The sequence below is a fragment of the Micromys minutus genome, assembly GCF_963924665.1.
Source record: "Micromys minutus genome assembly, chromosome: 27".
Lineage (NCBI taxonomy): Eukaryota > Metazoa > Chordata > Mammalia > Rodentia > Muridae > Micromys > Micromys minutus.
In genome coordinates, this window is record NC_137962.1 from 13,547,350 (window position 1) to 13,569,121 (window position 21,772).

The window sequence follows — 21,772 nt, forward strand, 5'->3', positions numbered from 1 at the left end:
CACGAATCCAAATTAAGAAGCCGCTGAATGTTTCTGAGTTCATGAACCGCCTGATTTTTATAACAAGCTCTAAGCTAACTTGCTAACACTAAAACGTTCATGATTTGGGAAACCTTGGGTTTTGAAAGGTAATTTACCATTACTTTATGTAGCTAATTTGACAAGAAGATGAACTGCCTTATATTTTAATTAAAGATTCCTATTTTATTTTTAGCTATGTGTGCCTATGGGCTTCTGTGGGGACATGTACACTTGAGTGAAGTTTCCCACAGAGGCCAAGAAAAAAAGGGGGGCAGGGAATTTGGTGTCCCTAGAGCTAGAATTATAGAAGGTTAGTTATATGGCATGTGTATTGCAAAACAAATTCAGGTCTTCTGAGAGAGGTGTGTGACCTTAACTACTAAGCTATCTTTCTAGGCCCAAAACTGCTTTTTTTAAATGTTAATGATCATACCTTTAGACTAACACTACACTGAGTCTGTTCTGAGGAAGCTCCTCTTTTCAATAAGCAGCAGTGAATTAAAAAAAAATATGACAGTTCCAGATGCTGAGACAGTGACTACTGAGAGTTCCTCCTCAAACAGGAATACTATTCTTTCTAAGACCCAGTTGTTGGCATTAGAATAGCCCTTTCCCCCAGCGATGGCCCCTCCCACAGGTGACAGGAACCTGGTACATCAATTGCCATGGAAACAGCCAAAGCATTCCCAGAAGACATCCGCTCAAAATCCCACCTCCACCTGGGAGCAGGTAACTTCACTACCCCTACAAAAGACTGAAACCCCTCCTCCTCTCTCTTTTTCCTAGTCTCTTGACCTTGATCCCTCCCCCATTCCCATTCTATTAAACCTCTCCATGTGGAACCATGTTCATTTGGTGTGGTCTGTTTGGGCATGGGCCAAGAAATCTAATTAAGAGCATCAGTAAGTACTGCCAAAGAGGGAGCAGAACACATTTAAGAGCTGGAAGAGAGGGAGAAAAACTGAAATGTGCTAGCTGTGTGCAGGACACGGGTACTCTATCATAATTTCGCAGCAGCTAAGGTGGCCTACAGGTGGCCTTCCTAAATTTGGGACTGTCATTAATCAAGCATGGACTAAGAAGAGGCTTATGACCCCCTTCCCTACACTGTTAGCTATTGATAGATTATGGCACAATGGGGAACCAGTGTCTTCAAGCGTATATCTATGAACTAGCTAACCAAATAACAGTGGTTGTTTCCAAATCATGTTCATACAGACAACCCTAGTTAAACGACTCAAGAGGTCACAAAATATAACAATAATAACAACAACAACAACAATAATAATAATAATAATAATAATAATAATAATAATAATGAGCAGCAAAAAGAAAAGCAGAAAATTTGGAAAGAGAATTGGAGGAAAAGTGGGGATAGTTAACAGGGAAGGGAGTGAGATAGGAGAGACTTGGGTGTGAATGTAACCAGAATGTGTTATACACATCAATGAAAGTGTCAGGAGTTAATGAAAATTATGATAAAAAATAAGTCAAAACAACTGAAACATATAAGAAGCCACAGTGATGGTGGTTGAAAGTAGCATATTTATTTGCTTTCTAAAGTTTAAAGATAGTTTTTTTATGTTAGTGGAGTTGAAAGGAAGATGGATTCATGTTTTCTGAAAAAGGAAGAATCAAATGAGTGTTAAATTATTTAGCACCAGTCATGAGCGCTGGGGCTCATGGCCAGCTGAGATGCCTCTTTAAATATAAATTCTTCCTTTTAAGTCCATGTGGACTGGTACCCTCATATTAGCAAGTGCCTGGCTCTATATCAGAGAGAGATTTATTAAATTTAATAGACCAGAATACTATTACATAAAGAATACTGTCCCTGAGCTGCAGTGAATTCACTCAGCCAACTGATGGCTACATTCATTTCCTGGCCACTTTGCATCACTGCTATGGCTCAGATCAGATCTAGACACATTTGCTGAGGGAAGTGCCACATATGCTTTCATGTGTCTAATCTACCCAGACCTTCCTCATCACAGTGTTATTTTCTTTTTTTTTTTTTTTTTTGTAGTTGTTGCCATCAATTTCTTATTTGGTGTTTTCTTGATACATAGCTCTTGAAGCTGTTTCAATTCTAATGGAAGTGATAGTTGCCACAGGTCTTCCTCCCAGTGTGATGAAATTTGGGTGGGAATAGCTCTTGCAGAATTACATTCAGCGATTAGTGTGCAAAGGGAGGGGTGGTTTTCTAGCCAAAAGTATTCTTAAATGATAAAGGCTTTGTTTTGGATCATGGGTTGAGAGAATGCAGCTCATCATATTGAGCAAAGCAAACCAGAGCTAATGGTGGTGAGTATAGAAGCTGAGTCTTGTCCCCTGATGCTAGTGGGTAATCAGAGAAGAGATGTCAGCTCCCAGTTCCACTTTCTTTATGTGCTTGTATCAAATCTATAGGCACAGTTGGAGAAGTGGCATGGCCTGTCTTCCAAAAGGGTTGTACATTCTCAGTGAAACTTCCTCAGAATCACACCCAAACTTGTTCCTCACCGATACCCCAGGCAAATCATAACTTTATATAATTAGCATCAAATTTAACCATCAGAGCTGTGGTATTATTTTGTGGAAATGTAAGCATTCATAATTTGAATATTCAGCCTCATATTGGCAACATATGAGCCAAACAGTGTGATATTGATATACGTGCAACTAGAAACCACTGTGGCAATTCACTATTAACCAAGACTTTACTTTTAACATCAATCAGAATGTGCACAAGGTGTCGGCCTTACAAATCAAGTACAGCTTAACATATTGTATGGGCCTCCCTGATTTGATTCCCTTTAGCTCCATCACCCAAATTTCATCTGAGTTTTCAGAGCATTTTTTTTCTTTTGAGACTTATCAAGATATTATGAGTTTGTTGACTGTGTTTACCATTTGAAATACTAGAACGTCCTTTGGGTAGTTGAAATAATTCACCAGGCTTTACCTTAACTCATTATGAACTTGTCAAGAATTTAGTTTTGCCTTTGATAATCTTATTCTCAAACAGGCTTACAGTATCAGACTTTGATTCATGATGGTAGAGTAGGACTCAATCCAAACCTCAATAAACAGAACGTGATTGGTTACTCCCATTACCAATTTTCCTCTAGAACAGTTGGTAAATGTCAGCTGTCTAGCCAATGTTGAAGCACACAGAGTCTACAGCTGAGTAAGTCCTTTCATGATGATTGTACTCAAGCAGGTTACAGAACACTTTCATTTTTATGCCTTTTTTTATTTAAACAACTTTATTTTTAAAATAGATATGAATATACAGATTTTTAAAAGCATTTTGCATAAAACTATATAAATATATTTTTGTCAGTACTTTTTTTTTAAAGTTTGATAATATGCATTAAAATCTTACTAGTTTCAACGAGCAGAAAGTACATGTAAAACAAAATGTAACATGGAAATAGTCAATGTTTTCTTGGAGTGTAAAGAATAAACATAATGATTTTTAAATACCAAGTATGGCCACAAAGTTACATTCTTGCTCTTGAATTATGAATGATATAAGGTCTAGGTGTACCACACTCTGAGAGGGTGCTATACACTTTTTTTTCTAAGAACAACTGAGGTTACCACTTTTTGCCCTCCCCCCCTTTGGAGCTTCATATGGTCTGTGAGTTGTTCCTTGGGTGTTCAGAGCTTTCTGGGGCTAGAATCCAATTATCAGTGAAGGCATGTTATGTCTGTTATTTTCTGACTGTGTTATCTCATTCAGGATGTTATTCTCTAGTTCCATCCTTTCTCCTAGGAATTTTGTAAAGTCATTGTTTCTAATAACTGAGTAGTAATCCATTGTGTAAATAAACCACAATTTCTGTATCCATTCATCTATAGAAGAACATCTTGGTTCTTTCCAGCTTGTGGCTTTTATAAATAAGGCTGCTATGAACATAGTGGAGCATATGTCCTTTTTTATGTTGGAAAATCTTTGGGGTATATGCCCAGAAGTGGAATAACTGTGTCTTCAGGTAGTACTATGTCCAATTTTCTGAGGCACTGCCATATTGATTTCCAGAGTGGTTATACCAGCTTACAACCCCAGAAACAGTGGAGGAGTGTTCCTCTTTCTCCACATCCTTGCCAGCATCTGCTGTCATTTTGATCTTAGCCATTCTGACTGGTGTGAGGTGGAATCTCAGGATATTTTAATTTGAATTTCCATGATGAATAGGGATGTTGAGCATTTCCTTAGGTGCTTCTCAGCCATTCGATATTCTTCAGTTGAGAATTCTTTTAGTTCTCTATCCCATTTTTTAATAGAATTGTTTGAGTCTCTGGAGTCTAACTTCTGGGGAGTTTTGTATATATTGGATATTAGATCCTATCAGATGTGGGATGGGTAAAGATCTTTTCCCATTCTGTTGGCTGCCATATTTTTCTTGACAGTATTTTTAGCCTTACAGAAATTTTACAATCTCATTAAGTCCCATTTATCGATTCCTAATCTTAGAACATAAGCCAATGGTGTTACAGACACTTTCTAGCAATGTGAGGGCTACAATCTTCCAGTCAGGTTCCAGATTTATTCTCATATCCTGCTGCCAAAATGTGTGGTACCTTCAGCAATATGATTTTATCATCTAGGTATCAAAGGCAAAGAGTTGCCATTGCAGTGTCATTTTGCTTTGGGTGTGTCATCAGTCTCCTAGACATGGAGGAAAACAGCCCACTTTGGCATTTGAATGCCATTTCATTTCATATATCTTGTAAACCCAGCTGGGAAGATAATAGGCCATAATGAGGAAGCAACTGTGACTGTTTTACTAAGTGGACATGATGCACCACCCTTTTTAATCAGTATGCTTATCCCTATAGATTAATGCCACATTCAGCCTGGTTCGGAGAAGCTCTCTTACGTATGCTGGAGGTAACTGCAGGGACTTGTTTCCTGATCCTCTGTGAACCAGAGTAAATTGAAACGGTTCATATAAAACCATACGAACTGTGCGAAGCAAAGAGGATGGCATATATGTTAGGAAGTAAGACAAGATAAAACACAATGTGTGTATATATGAAAATTCCAGAAAGAAACCCATTATTTCATGTAATTAATATCTAATAATAAATTTTTATTTTCTTGGAACAGTCTGAGAAATACCTTTGGCTATGCGTTGAAACTTGGAAGCTTGGATTCATACCAAATATATTTTGCTTATAGACACGAAGTAAGGATGTAGAACTAAATGCTTAGATTCTACCTATGTATTAGTGCCACCTTCTTCAGTTAAAAGTTCACAAAACATTTACTGACACTTAATGGGAAGAGATTTTGTAATTTTAAGTATTGTTGTTGTTAAAAAGATATATCTTGTGCTTTCTTACACATCAAGTGTTTATAGGTAGATGTGAAGCCAAGTATGATGGAGAAAAATATGTTGAGAATGTACATATAACCTTCCTTAAAGTAAATTTTTTGTTTTTATGTTTCATATTTTTCAGTGCTGGAACTAAATCTTCATTCTGAGGTAAATATTTTACTGAAAAGAACACTTTGCTTTAGGTGGCTGATGAGAAAAATCATCACAGAATGTCTTATATGTTGAGATATGTGTAAAACACATTCCAAAGGTTGTTGCTAGACTGCTTTATTTCTTCTGAGAATCATAAATAATATAATTTATGGTGTACATTGGGTTTTTCTTGTGTTGCAAACAAAAGGACCGAGTCAATGAATTTTTAAATGAAAAAAAAAAAAAAAAAAAAAAACCTCAGGTCAAAGTCATCACACTTAAATCATCTCTCAGTGGGATTTTGTGAACTACTGAGAGTGTTCAGAGACCATAAGCTGCTCATATTGAATTCATAGTGCTGACGTTTAGAAGGGATTTGAGGCCAGTGCAAGGTGGCAAAAGAGAGAAGGAGAGGCAGAGGGAGAGGGAGGGGGATAGATAAAGAGACTGTGAGATCAATTGAAGAAGACCATATGTTCAAATGTGTAAGGATACAATTTAATGACAAATTTAGTAGTCAAAAAGGGTAAAACTTTTCCTGAGTTGTACAACTAATTGATGGAGCAGCCAAGGTGTACTACACAATGGCATGTTTGCTGGGAATTCTGAGGAGCCCAGTGGATTCAGGACTCATCATCCCCCAAATCCTCCACTCCCTGAATTCCACTCCCCTTCCCTGGCATCTTCTGTCAGAGCAGACCACGAGCTTGTCTGCTCCTCTGAAAACACCATTGGATCAAGACTTGTAGGAGGTCTATTGCATGCAGGGCAAGTGGACAACAGATTGCATCGTCTGAAAGCTTACTGGAGAACAGCTTGACTGCTCCTCTCAAAGCCCAACAGTCTTAAGGCCTCCCAGGAGATCTGGGGCATCCAGGGTAACAAATCAGCAGCTCGTCTGCCCCTCGGAAGACCACACAGTCTGAAGACCTCACAGGAGATCTGTTATAGCCATGGCCACAGTCTTACCAGAAAACTGGCAGCAACCCAGAGACACAAGAGGGAGGCACCAGACAGAGACACTCAGACCAGCTAACACCATGAATAACCATTTATTATTGACTTTACATAAGGACCATAAGACAAGCAATGCTGTCATGAGTTGAAATACATGTTCAAGTACTCCAAGTAGCTTTCCAGTAGACAGTCAAGAGGCATCATTATGTTAAAAGCTGTTAGTTTCATAAATTTAATCGTGTCTGACACACACTACCACCAACCACACTTCTAAAATACCAGAGCATTTTAGACTGTTCTTTCATCCTTCCCATGAGAGAGTTCTATTAACACCACAAATCACTTAACCCTTAGAATCATTTTCAATTTAGTAAAGCTTTTTTTTTTCTCACTGGAAGGGACTCAGTCAGGTATTGAAGCTCAGTTCAAATACATTAGAATTTCTCTCATCTCAAATTATCCGCAGAGAAGAAAGTTTGCAAGTTGTTGCTTTATTCTGTTTTGTTTTTGAGCTAAGAAAATTACAAATCAAAAAATGTTAACTGACCTAACCAAAGCTGTTTAGTTACAGAGCAGACTCCAAGTTAAATGAGGGCTTGCCTTTCTGAAAATCCAATGATCTATGCCTATAAGGCTAATTAATAGTCGTCTTATGACTAATTGCTCTCATTACAAGCTCCTTGGAATTTGGCAGCCCTTATAATCTACTCATCTTCATTAAATGTTGAAGAAAAGCATCTGGGTAAAGGTATGCAAAAGAGTAACTTAGAAGCCCATAATTGGGACCAGGTAATACTGAGTTAAAATTTTAGCCCACTCTTCCTCTGCTTAAGGTGATCTTATTCGAATAATTTAATCCAAATGCCTTATGTCTCAACACCTTCACAGCATAACACATTAGGTTTTATGATAATTAGTCACAGGCACAGGGGATACATATTGCCTCTTTAAAGAAGTTTGTCATTTGCAAAGGGAGTATAATGAAAACACAGTAAAGAGGTGACTTGCATATGTTGAGGTGAATGGGGTGATGTTTTAGGCAAGATGACAGATAAGCTAGGACTCAAAAGAAAATCGGAAGTTGCAAGTTCATGAGAAGGAGAAATTTAATATATAGTGAATGCTGTGTAAGAGACAGGTGACACAGTAATTAACTGGAAACCCTACATCAGCAATCATATTTTATCCAGCTCCTCAGAGCAAATTAACAGCCTTATCAGGCAGTGTTTTTGCTTAGAAGAAAGGTTCATGGGTGATGGAGATGATATATAAAATGCCTGTCCCAAAACAGACAAAATAAAAATTTGTGATTCACTCCCTAGTTCATTTTCCACAATGAGTGGGCTGGGAGGAATTATCTATTTATTTATTTATTTATTTTTTCAATAGTTTAAGGATTTAAAAGTCTTTCTACATTTACTGCACAGTGTATAAGTCCTTATAGGAAGGAAGTGGAGAAAAAGACCAGCCTCCTAATGTTATATGCTAGACAACACACTCCTTCTTTTGCTAACACCCTAGAGTTTCCACTGTGCCTGGAATGCTGAGTTTGCAATGCAAAGTACAGAGACCTGGGCTGGGAGGTCTTCCAAAGGAAATCCCAGAGGAGGCACTGCTAGTGCGGGAAAGCACACTGATCATGTTGTTTTAGCTTAATTTAGCACTGTGAAAAGTTCAGGGGAATATTAACTTGCAACCTATTTCTCTGCGTTTATCAACACCATTGTTAGGGAAAATATTTAAATCCTACCAGCTATTATCTTTGTTGAAGTTATTGCATACTTAAGAATGATTTGGCTTGGGAGAAGTTATTGGCAGACAGCTTGGTGACATCACTTGGCCTTCTAAATTAGCCTAATCTCTATGATAGTGTACGGGTTGCATCATTTACGTTTTCAGAAAAAAATACATGAGGTGAAACGGCTTTCTCCAGACCTCAGAAATATAAAGTTATGGAAACTGCATTCATCTTTAGATTCCTGTGTGTCCATAGGATATTGTTAACTAAGTCATTAAGCACTTATTTTTTAATACTAAAAAAATTTCATGTGCTGTTCCCATGCCATTAGAAAATATTGGATGATAGAATTGATCCCAGGTTACAGGAACATTTCAACACCCCCCCCCACACACACACACAAAGAGGGGGGGAGAGGGAGAGGTAGGGAGAGTAGGAGAGGGAGAGTAGGAGAGGGAGAGGGAAAGGAAGGGAGAAAGAGAGGGAGAAAAGGGGAGGGAGGAAGAGAGAGAGAGAGATCAAAAAGCCAATGTTCTATTGCTGTGAGGAGACACCACAAACCCCAGCAAGCCTTATAAAGGAAAATACTTAATTGGGGCTGGCTTATAGTTCATAGGTTTAGTCCATTATCATCATGTTGGGAAGCATGGCATCACATGGAACAGTGCTGAAGAAGTAGCTTAGGTTTCTACATCTGGCAGGCAGCAGGAAATAAAGAGTAACACTGGCCTTGGCTTGAGTTTTTAAATCCTGGGAGCCCCACCACCTGTGACACATTTACTCCAACAAGGTCACACCTACTTCAACAAGGCCACACCTCTTAATAGTGCTACTCTATATGGGCCTGTGGAAACCATTTTGATTCAAACCGTATGAATTTGAAAAGGCTGAGAAACTGGAGGGAAGGGGGAAAAAAGGTAGAAATGAGACATACACTGTCACTTATGGCAGGTATGCATGAAACTTACCAATACATGCAAATTAATCTCCCATATGGTTAAAGGGAAATTGAAAAAAAAATCATTGCTCCCTCATCTCATATCTATTCTGTGTTTGGATTCAAAGAAGGTGTGGAGAGCATTTTGGTGCCACTGGACAGTTGGCACTGAGGATGTTTTACTTCACCAGGACAATCAGAAGTTGGTCAAGGCAGGAATCTGACTCTGGTCCTATACTCAGCAAACTTGCCAGGATTAATACATTTGCATTCGAAGCTGAGGGCAGAACTCTTAGAATTGTAGCTCAGCACAGGGTATTTACACTTGCAGCCCAGGGCAGTTACAGTGGATATAAATGTGGCAGCCTCTTTGTCCCTTTCAATCCCCTCTTGTCCCTGGTGTTCACATCTGCCCTCCAGAAAGATGTTTACAGGATTTTTGATTGTTAACTTGCTTGTTCCCTGACTCAGAACTAATTTTATCTTTCTGCATGTAATAAAAGTGGTTTAAAAGAGGACTGAATAAAGAAGGCTTGCTTCAGCTGCAAGACTGGTCAATGTAATCTCTCTTTTTTTCTTTCAATTCTTGCTCCTGCCCTGGGAAACCTGTTGTTTGACCAAGCTGGACAAGAAACCAGGGGTAATTTTTATTCAGTACCTGCAGCTCCTTCCTGCACTTCTCACCTTACCTCCTACCCTAAACCACTTGCTCCCAAGGCTGGGCTTCCACTTCCATCTCCCCACTCTGATCCTCTATAACTCAGTCATATTGGCTCTGCCATTCTCTTGCCCTCTGGGCCCCAGGCCACCCTTCTTGGTCATTTGCTCCTTTCTTGCTCTCTTCTACCTCTCTCTATTCATCCTCAGGTTTAACCTCCTGGCTATGTTCAGCCTGGATCATTTTCTGTGCCTGCTTTCTCACTTATATCTACAATAAGAATCTTTTCTATACATAGGAGTAGTCATGGTAGTAGTGTCCTCTTCCTTTTCTATCTTTCTTACTTTTTTTTCATTCCTTTTTGATAACAATTCTAAAAAGACTTATTTGAGAATTGCGTTTCCCCAAAGAGTACGTTTTGTGGTTCTGTGGTCCATCACAGAAATGGAACCTGTAAATATCCTATGTCAATTTCATTTCTCTGTGGAGAGACTGATCATTAAAACTTTAACTACAAAAAAAGTTCATTCAAATACTACATATAAATTTCATGTTCAATAAAGCACATACTGTTTAGTATCAGTTTTGTGATAGTTCTGTTGAACCAGTGAAAGTTCTCCAGAGAAAACAATGCTGAAAACATGTCTACATACATGCATGTGTACATGGAAAGAGAAAGAAGGAAAAAAGAAATGTGAGAAAGGGAAAGAAAAAGGAGGAAGAGAGGAAGGGATAAATGGAGGGAGAGACAGAAAAAAAGGTTAGAAAACATACCTGATGTAAATGTAGCTGGTAAGATGATACACCTATTGCAAGCTGGAGAGATACCCAGGATTCAAAAACTATGGCACTGACTCCTTAGTCTGCTGAAGATGATAATAGCACCATTTTCTTAGCACTACTTTAAAAATGTAAACCACAATAATTTCCGAAAATATCCAGAGAAGAACATATTGTCCATTATCACATAATAGATTCTCCATGAATGGAAGCCAAGAAGGAGAGATAAAAATGAGGAAAAAAATGAAGACAAGGGATAGGGGAGATAACTCCTTCTCTTCTTTTCTCCAACAAGCTTTGTATTTTTCAGAAATTAAGTAACAATGAGAGGGTGGAATACGCCCCTAGATATCAATGAGCAATTTTAACTATAGATTTATCTATACATTCAAGTTACATGACAGGCCATGGATGCCTATTGATTTCTTGCCTCTGAAATAGATGGTTTTGTTTAGCTCTGAAAAGTGAACAATTTTTCTGACATCAACTGCTTGTTTAATAGTTTTGGAATAATCTATATTTCATTAAGAAGATGACTTATTACAACCCACCTTCTGTTGTCTAGTGAACTATTGATTTAAGGTAGATTTGCCCTTCTAGAACATCTAATAAATTGGTCCCAATTGGCAGTGGCATGTTGTATACTCATTTCTCACTGTATAAGTGTCAGCCTTGCATATTTTAGAACAGGTCTTTAGATTTGTTTCCTTGACAAGATCCTTCCCCTCTAAGCCTCTATGTTGAAGCAGTCACTGAATTTTTTTAATAATGCACATTAAACTTTTAGATAAGTGTAGGGCATCACAATCAATATTCATGGCATGATTTATCAGAGCAAGGACTATCTCACTGAGTCCTCCTGGTAAATCCAGTGTGTGGAGTAGTTAGCAGAGTCATCCATCTTAGGGATATTTTAAACAGGCATTAATGGGCTAGAAAGGTGGAGTGGTTATGAATCACCTGCCTGTGCTGTAGGTAGTTAGAGACTCTATTAGCTCAAATGCTTCAAACCCCCTCTCCCTTTCCTACTGCCCTCCACCATGAAAAATCAGTTCTTCAATTGATTCATCTGAACTTAGTGACTCATATAGATCCCCCTTTCTCTAGTAAGGTTTGGCTGAGCAGTCCACTTATATTTATTAGGGATGATGTGCCCTTCTTAATATCACTGAGGATATTAATATGTGTTTATACCACATTTGATCCTTATTTGTCTTTCCTCCAGGGTCAATTTTTCAAGATACTTATGGTCTCTCCTTATTCTAGATGGCTATGTAAGATTTTGATTGACATCTTTGTAATGTCCAGGAACTTCTATGGAGATTTCTGTGATGACTGCACTTGCTAAATAGTTTGCTAACCACTTCTAGGAGACTTAGATTAGAGATCACAGAAGGATTGTTTGTTGCTTGAGTAAATTTGTAAATTAGTAGCAACCAAACAACCAAGAAATAAATGAATGAGCACTTTCTAATTGAAAATTCTGGTGGGCATATCCTTTCCTTCAGCACATTGTCTCCACTCGTTTGTCTTCATCTGTTATCTGTACTGTCTGAAGAAATCAGAATAATTTTTTTCACCGTTGAAAAGCCTCTTGGGGGGCAAAGTGGGGCAGAACCCCTCAGTGTATCCTTTAAATTATCTGATTGCTTTTTCTTAAGTATTTATTAATATGTGTATGTGTATGTGCTCGTGTGTGTGTGTGTGTGTGTGTGTGTGTGTGTGTGTGTAAAACATGCATGTGAGGACCTGAGGAGGGCAGAAAAATCTCTGGATCCCCTGAGGTTGGAGTTACAGGTAGTTAGTGAGCAGCATAACTTTTGTGTGAACCAAACCTGGTTTATTTGGAAAAAAACAATGCTCATATCTGCTAAGCCAGCTCTCCATTTCTCTTATAGATGTTGAAGCTGACGATGATTTGATAAGCAATATCAGTAATTTTAATTCCAATATTTTACACTTAATATTTGATAAAATCAGATCCAATGCAACATCTGATCTTTTCATTTTGTTTATCTGAGAGAAGTTACCTGTTAAACTGATGATCCAACAGCCAGGCTCTTAAAGCAAGAGAGCTGGTCTACCCTTAAACTTTAAAGTAACAGCAACAGTACCCAGCACAATGTATAACTGGTTTCATTACACGCAGACTGGGGGTCAGGGTGGGAAGCATGGAACTTTATGGTTTGTGATTCTCTTGCTGAAACAGGAAAGCATTACCAAGAAGGTATAATACCTGGTTTTCTTTTATGACAATGTTGTATATAACAAGAGTGTGTAGACAAAGATTCTCTGTGATTAGGAAAGTTTTTCTTGATAAATCTTCAGATTACAACTGGCCTAGACCACTTTGGGAATGTAGGAAATATTTCATTAGGCTTTACATTTTCACTTACAGCATGGAAATAGATTTGGGGAATGATGACAAATTATGTCAATATTTATAAAATGTGCTGTTGTGCCACTCTGAGTTCAGTTTACAGAAATGACAATGGGATTGCCCATTGTATACTGACCTTGGTGTTGGCTTATAGCTGATTCCAGTAGAGTCTTCCCAGGAACCCACCAAAATGTCGGCTTACAGGCAATTTCACTAGACGTCTCTTAGCAATGGCTTCTGTCTTTATCTGCTGCCTTCACCTGCCACCAGGTATGAGTGGTGCACAAGATAACATGTAAAGAGGACTATTTGCCACCTCAGTCCACTCCCTCTCCCTCCCATCCCCCTCTCTCTCCTTCCTCCTATGTTCTTGGCTGGTCTCTTTCTCTTTTTTGTTCTTCTCTGCTCCTATGGCTCTGCTTCCCCTTAGTCTGCCTCTACTCCTTCTCCAGGTACACAGTCCCCTTTCTTTTCCCAAATAAACTCCCCTTATACCAAGACTGTCCCATCATGTGATTTCTCATATTGTACCTAGGCATGGGCCCTCTAGTTATGCCTCAACCTACACATGCACTGCATTATAGTTAGTTCATAACACTTGGGCTGAGGGACTTGCCATCCATTAACTGGCTTGTTTCTTTTAAGGATGGAGAGGTGAGGTACAGAACACAATTACAGATAGGACATCAGTAGCTTCAATCCTAAACACAGTTCATGTTTCAGTAATCCCTCAAGGTTCCATGTTTGCCTAAGATGGTAACCTAGTTAGTTAACTGCTAGTCTTACACAACTAGTTATGTATAAATACAAGATGTAATCACAGACAGGCTCAAAAAGCCTATTTCTTTTGACATAATTGCATTTCTAATTCAAAAAGAAAAGGTACACTCTCTAAATATTTCAATTTTGAGAAACTACATTGAGAGGATATAATCTTATCCGTAACATAGATATTTTATGAAATTCTTATGGACCAGGAATTATTCCCAGGACCTATAACAACTGTCTGGTTTATATTGACTTCCTTACAATTTAGGTATGTCACTTGGGATCTGTGGCAGTCAGCTCTTTGTGCCTGTGGTATAGGTCTGAGACAATATCAATTTAGAGGAATGAAGTTTTATTATGGCTCACTATTTCAGAGCTTTCTACCCCTAGTCAGCTTGTTTTGTTTCTGTGAGTTCAAAGTGGAACTAAAATTCATGGCAGAAAGTAAATGTGTGGTAAAACAGGGTTGCCCATTTCTTGGTAGATAGAAAGTAGTAAAACTTATTGAAGAAGAATAGCAGAACCCTCTTGCCTAGGACAGATCAGAAAACAAATATTTCTTCTAGAGACTCCCCAAATCCTGATGTTCTTACCATCTCTAAACAACATCAATGTCTGGGGATGAAGCCTTCAAAATATGATTTATCAGAATGCTTTTTATTTAAACTCTAGTATTGCTTACACCCACTTTCTATTACTTGAAAACAACTGGTTCATCTCAATCAGTTTCCAAAGTTTCAGCCATTCCAGAATTTCTCAAAAGACAATATTTATAGTTTCTATTTAGACTTAAGGCAGCTCTTAGGCATAATGTGTCATAAATGACTAAAAAATACAGTTACATATTTCTAACATATAGCAGCATCATAAAGTAAACATCCCCATACCAAAATAGAGCCAGGAGGGCTTGAAATAAGTAAACAAAGTTGGGTGTGGTAGCTTATGTCCTTAATATCAAAATGTGCTAATTAGAAGTAGGAAAATCAGATCAAGACCATCCTTGTCTACTTAGTAAATGTGAGATTAGCCTTGGATACCATGTCCAAAAATGTGAAAGTTGCCAATATAAGACCTAAATTTGACAGATTAGCCATTAAGTCATATAGCTTCTTGTCTGTCTTTGAAACAGATTGATGTGAGTGAGAAAGGGTAAGAACCTGTCTACTATGACATGTATGAACATGATTCATACATGTTACCTGCATGGTCATGACTCAACTTTGTCTTCAGCTTCATCCTCACAGCCTCCTGAGTTATCTTATCTGGACATGTTTTCAAGGCCTCTGACTGTTTCTCCTAAAGTGGGTATATTTTTCATGACCCCTCTTTTCCTCTTACATCTTTGCAAGTGTTGCAAGCTTGAATGATATCTGAACTGCTTTGATCCACAGTTGCCTCTGAGTTCCTACTTGATAGAATTAAAAAAAAAAAAAAAAAAACTTTCTCAGTGAGCCTTATGGGGGCTAAATATGATGGATTTCTTGCTTCAAAATAATGTATTTCAAACTTTTAAAAGAATCATTAAGCACTTGGACTTTCTGGATCCATAGAAGTTCTGAGATCCTGTAAAGTTATCCTTTCTATTGTTCTAGTGCAAAGTATATGCCCATGTTTTAGTCCAACCCATCTTTCAGAAGTTATACTTTATTAGAATCAATTTTACTCCCACTCACTTCTTCTCTGTTCAAATAACAATGTTTTCTAATTTGTCCTGCTCTCTGTGAATACCATATATCTCACAGCAAAGAAAGTCTACAGCACAGCATGATGTGTGGATGCCTAAAGCTGTTCCTTTCCAGATAAATAGTTATCTTTAAACTAGTCTACCACAAAGTATTAGGTCATTGATGTAGACAAGTTATTTGTCTCTCTCATTGTACCATGAAAGGCTGGTGGTTCAACTCATTATAGGTTTTCTAGTCCTCTTAGCACACTCAGGACAACAGACTCTTCTATTCAAAATTCTTGTCCATAATCATTCCACCAGAAACTTCAGTTAGGCTCTACCAATATTCTCCTAAGCATTTTCTAGACTGCACTTTTCAATGTTTTCAAATTTTTAACCCAGATCAAGAGCAACTTGGTTGAATAGTGTAGTGGCTGGTTTTGTGTGTCAACTAGACACAAACTGGAGTTATCACAGAGAAAGGAGCCTCTGTTGAGGAAATACTTCTAAATCCAGTGTAAGACATTTTTTCAAATAATGATCACTGGAGGAAGGCTCATTGTGAATGGTGCTGTCCCTGGGCTGGTAGTTCTGGATTCTATAAGAAGGCAAGCTGAGCAAACCAGGGGAAACAATCCAGTAAGCAGCACCCCATCCGTGGCCTCTGCATCAGCTCCTGTCTCCAGGTTCCTGTCCTGTGTGAGTTCCAGTCCTGATTTCTTTTGATGATAAACAGCAATGTGAAAGTGTAAGCTGAATAAGCCCTTTCCTGCCCAACTTGCTTCTTTGTCATAATGTTTTGTGCAGGAATAGAAACTCTGAGCAAGACAGATAGGTACAAATATTCAGTCTCCTATGAATGTTTATATTAGTTTTGTATTAATACGAATCTTGAGAAATTTGAACTTAAAGAAAGAATGTTTTGCTTGTTCACTGTGCTGTGGGTTTCTATCTATTCTTAGCTGGTTAGATTACTGTACACTTGAGGTAGGGCTTATCATCATGGGTGAGATCCTGCGATGTATTCCTAGCTGCTCATTTCATTGTGTAAAGGAAACAGAGATAGTACCGGAAATGGGTTCTACTGAAAATTTTATAATACATCATCATACTACAGCAATGCTTCATGTGACATTGTGTTTAACATGATCACACAAGCCATTCCTGAAAGTCTAGTGGAGTGGATGTAAAGCCTCTAATGGTCAAGTATGACAATTATCTAAAGCTCAATGCATCCATATTAGCTACTCATACAAATATCGACTATTCATTGGATGCTGACCTGTCTCTGCACACAAAAAGCAGCAGCTATAATTCATTTTACAGATAAGACATAATACCATCTCTTCTGGCAATAAGAGGCACTTCCCTCTGAAGATAAAATTTTCCCTTGAATACTGCAGAAGAGATACTGACTCATTTTTCCTCCTTCTAGGATTTTAAAAGTATTCAGGCTCAAGTTAATGGCATGAGCCTTACAGCAGGTGACATCTTAATTTAATGATACCAAATGGGGCTGGAGAGATGGTACAGTAGTTAAGAGTGTGCACTGTCTTGCAGAGGACCGAAGTTCTGTTCCAAGCACCAGGACAAGTTGTTCAGAGCCATCTATAACTCTGGCTTTAGGGAATCTGACACACACGGCCTCTGAAGGCACTGCATTCACACGTACAAACAGACACTTAAATGCAAACATACACATACCTCGAAAAGTAAAGAAAATCTTTTTTCATTATTCCACAATGATGGAACAAACGGCAAGATTAAGACTATTGAAACCATCATGAAGCTGTGGTAAGGGAAGAAAAGTTCGAGGCAGTCCTTATGAAGAGTTTTACATCGGGAGTACTTGTCTAGCGATGCCAGAGTGGTTCATAAATAATGTGTATCTTCACAATATGCTGCTATACTTTTGTCATGATGCTTTGTGTCCTGTCATTAGAAACAATGGACATTTGAACGATGCTTATTCTTGCAGCTAATTGTATGATATTCTCATTGATATCAGGAGAATGTCAATAAGAAAATAAACTGGGGTTTGTCTAAGTCTCTGTAACTCCCACTCACACTTTTCCAATGACTAAGGAGATTGTTAATGAAAGTGTATTGCAACATTATGTAATACCACCAAACAAACAAACAAACAAACAAACAAACAAACAATCACTATAGAAATGATAAAGATTATATTTATTTGGGTCTCATTCACTTTTTCATGAAAAGTATACTAGCTATATGTTATGTTAAGCGGCCAAATAAAAGTACATTATAGAAGTACTTATTTCTCCAAATATATTATACATTTAATTATATATGAGTGTTTTATCTGACATATTATGAGTACACAAACATGCATACGTGCAAAAATTTACTCAATATTTACTGTGCCTGATTCTTACATGAGATATTGAGAAGGAACTTTGTGAAGTATAAACTTAAATATTTTCTTCCTGAGAATTTCGCTGTTGAAATCTGGCTTTCAGTGAGATACACTTGGGAAATTCATATAAAACAATAATGCAAGCTATTCATTTTGTTTTGTTTGCTTTCTTTATTTAAAAGTCAAGGGCTTCTTTTATTTTAATGACTGATCCAAGTGAGGCCAGGCCACTATGTTCAAACACGAGGAAAACTCTATTTCTTGGTTTCTTCCTTCTTGGACAGAGTCTTGATGGTCTCTTCCCTTTTGGACTGGAAGTGTTACTGTAAGCCTCAGCCTGGTCAGCCTAGGGTTTCTTCTGGGCATTGTCTACCTTCTGTTTGAGGATATGTTCCATGAAAATCCATTTGTTTTGTTAACTACAAGCTGTGATACATATGGTGGTTAATCTTGGATTCAACAACTCAGTATCCTCATCCTTCTTATTGAGTTATTCTTCTCAGGTCTCCATGCGCTGGCAGTACCCATTGCTTTCCTGTGCCCACATGCCTGCCCTTCTGTCAAGACAAGTTGCTTTACCAGAATCGAGGCCAGGAATGGTTAGTCTGCATAATCAGCCCATCAGTTTCCTGATATGCTGACAGGACTTGGGACTGATGATTTGATTGGTCTTATTTAAGTCCAATTAGACATTTGTGTTCCTGCAGCAGAGGACACAAGAGGTAAGCCTGTTCTGTATCCTGAGCATATTTATGGCTGTGGACACATCAGTTAAAGGAGGGTTTTGTTTATTGTTTTTTGTTTGCTTCTTATCTTAAGTCTATACATATATGTAACCTTTCTACAGATATAAGGAGAAAATGACCCTTTACTGGATGCTGATTTTTTTAAAACAGTGCTAAATGATGTGGGCTAATTAACTCTTTGAGTTGGAAGGGGCTATATCTTTATGCAGCGTGCAAATGTATTTTGGGTAGGGAGAACACTGCAAATAGGGAGATCAATGATATTGACCCAGACTCTCATTATGAAAGCATTTAACTTGTTGACATCATTGGGGACCAAGGGTAATCCTTACAACTGAAGTGCTAATATAGCTCTGTTTATTGAACACACTCAGTCATTCACTCCAGATATCTGGTCCACTCTACAAAATAAAGCGCATGTTTTTATTAGTCAGTGTATTTCCATGCCATGATAGCTCAACGTGTCATCCAGACACAAATTAAAAATATGTCCCTGTAACTCATTTTGGAGATAGTATTGCCAATCTCAAAATTAGGTAAACTGATAGGCTCAAATTGTGAATCTTAAATTAGTGACATAGCAATCATTTTTTTTAAAAAATTATTGATGAATAGCATCCCCAGGAAAAAAGATCTTCTTCACCATAGTCTGGATTTCCTTTAAATCTAGAAGAATGTTTTCATCCTAGAATCTATACTAAAAATGTAAAAATTATGAACCAATTTTATGTTTGACTATTCGTATCTTCTTTTTAGAATCCATGTTGATTTTTCCTTTGGTGAACTTGAAATTTATTATAATTTCATATTTTAAAAGCTCGTGGGTAATAGACAAGAGGAAACACAACACAAGTGAATGTTTCTCAACCCCTTTCAACATCAGAGGGCACATAATTTGCAGCACAACCTACTTTAAAGAGAAAATTGCATTATTTTACTCTGGTTAGGCTTCCATTTTGGTATCAAGTAATTTTATACTTTGCTGTTACTATTTATTTTAGTTTACTATTTATTAATTCTGTTTTTAGTGTTCTGTCATTGAAATCTTATAATTTTATCTAATAATGTTTACTAATTTCTAAATTGTTTATTCTGCACAAATTTTGTGTACAAAATTAAAACTATTCAAATTATAGAAAATCACTTATTCTCAGGAATAACTTAAATTATTTTCCCAATGTTTATATGTTGAAGTCCTGGGCTTAAATCATCCACAGAAGAATTATATCTAGAAACACTGTTTTTGCCACTCTAGATGGGGCTAAACTAAAATCATCTTAGAGAGCATTCATATTTATACAACGTCTGCTATCTCTCAGAGGGAGAACTGAGGAGAGAAAAAGAATCTGGGGAAGGGTGGGGGAGAGAAGAGGTTGAGAATAGGGAGGGGAGGAAAAGGGGGAAAAAGGAGAAAAGGAGAGGAGAGGAGAGGAGAAAAGAAAAGAAAGAGGCAGGAAGAATAAACCCATCTGATACAAGCAGGCATCTAAAATATTTTAATATTCATAAAATAGAATTACATACAATGAAAGCATACAAACCAAAATAGAATACAACAAACTAACAAACAGCAAGAAAAGCACTAAGAAAAAAAAATAAGAAACATATTATAGAAACACATGATAGATGCAGAGACATACATTGGCATGTACAAATCCCATAATGACACAAGATCAGAAACCATCAATTGTGGTAAGAGATGCTTGTTTCTAAAGGTTCACACATATATCTGTAAAGTATGTGCTTAGACAAAAATAAACACATAAAGAAAGAAATAGAAGATTTATATAATAAGAATTCCTAGATTATCATGAAAGTGTTATCTTAACAATGACTTATATTTTTTCAGGCTCAAGGACAGTGTTGTTTACACTGCTTAGTTGCAAAGTTTGTGTGTGTGTGTGTGTGTGTGTGTGTGTGTGTGTGTGTGTCCTGCTGATTTTGAGTCGAATTAACATCAGCTGGTATTATCAGAGATATTGTAACCTCAGTTGAGGAAATAGTCCAATGAAATTCAGCTGTAAGGCACTTTTTAAATAGTGAACAATTGGGGAGGACACAGATCATTCTGGGTGATTCTATCTAGGGCTATTGGCTCTGTGTTCTATAGCAAGGCAGGAGGAGCAAGCCAATAAGAAGCATCCACAGCTTCTATATCAGCTCCTATTTCCAGGATCCTACCCTGTTTGAGATCCTATCCTGACTTGCTTGTTTGATAAACATCAATGTGGAAGTGAAAACAAGATAAAGCCCTTTCTTTGCAAATTGATATTTTGTCATGGTATTTGTTGAAGCAATAAAAATCATAACTAAGATAACAGAGAAAATGTTTTAGAACGTTAAAGGTAACATTTAAAAGCAGTAACAGTGTTTTTATTTAAGATTTCAAATTTTAAAAAGTGTATTAGTTTTTGGCAATCAATGATGTGAAAAATACTGACCTCAGCATGGTATTTATGTACATATATTATAATATTATGCTCAGATATATTGGAGTTAAAAAAGATAGATATTGTCAAATGGCTGCTTAGTGTTTGAGGAAAGTGATCACCAATGAAAAAGAAAGATTTTCTTTCAGCATTATAAGAGATGTTGGTTTGTAAAACAACTGCTGAATATATTACAATGTTTCCGTAAAACTTCATAGATTAATTACACTAAATTAAAATTCTTCAATGGTGTTTTAGTTTTCTTTTATTTTTATTTTAAAAAATTACCTTACATTTTCTTTTTGTTTAGATGCTAATAAAACGGTGCTATAATTTTCATTTCTCTTTTTGAGAAGGTATGAGATTTTTCTTGTGTGTTATTTTCCTTCTAAAAAAACAATTTACTGAATCATTTTTGCCTTTCATTCTCTACAGTGTAAACAGAATAGGGCAGTGTTAATTTTTCTTATCATAAGTATAATATCTGTAATTATATTTATTAGTGTTCCCTTATACTCTTACAGTTTAATGCCTCTCATTCTTTATTTATTTCCTGTCCTCTGTGCAAATACTTTCCCCCAGTTATTTTTCCTTCCTATTTTCTTTCCTATTGATATTTGAATACAGCCTCACGTGTGTGTGTGTGTGTGTGTGTGTGTGTGCACGCGCACGTGCGCACATGTGTAACAATAAAATAATAAAGACAAAAAGACCATCAATTTGAAAAAGGTGTGAGTGCAGAACAAGGGCAGATTAAGATGGAGTTCAGAGGAGATGTGACATAATTATATTTAATTAAAAATAACCAAATCTTCCCAAACTCCCATGAACTAAAACACTGACTTTTGTG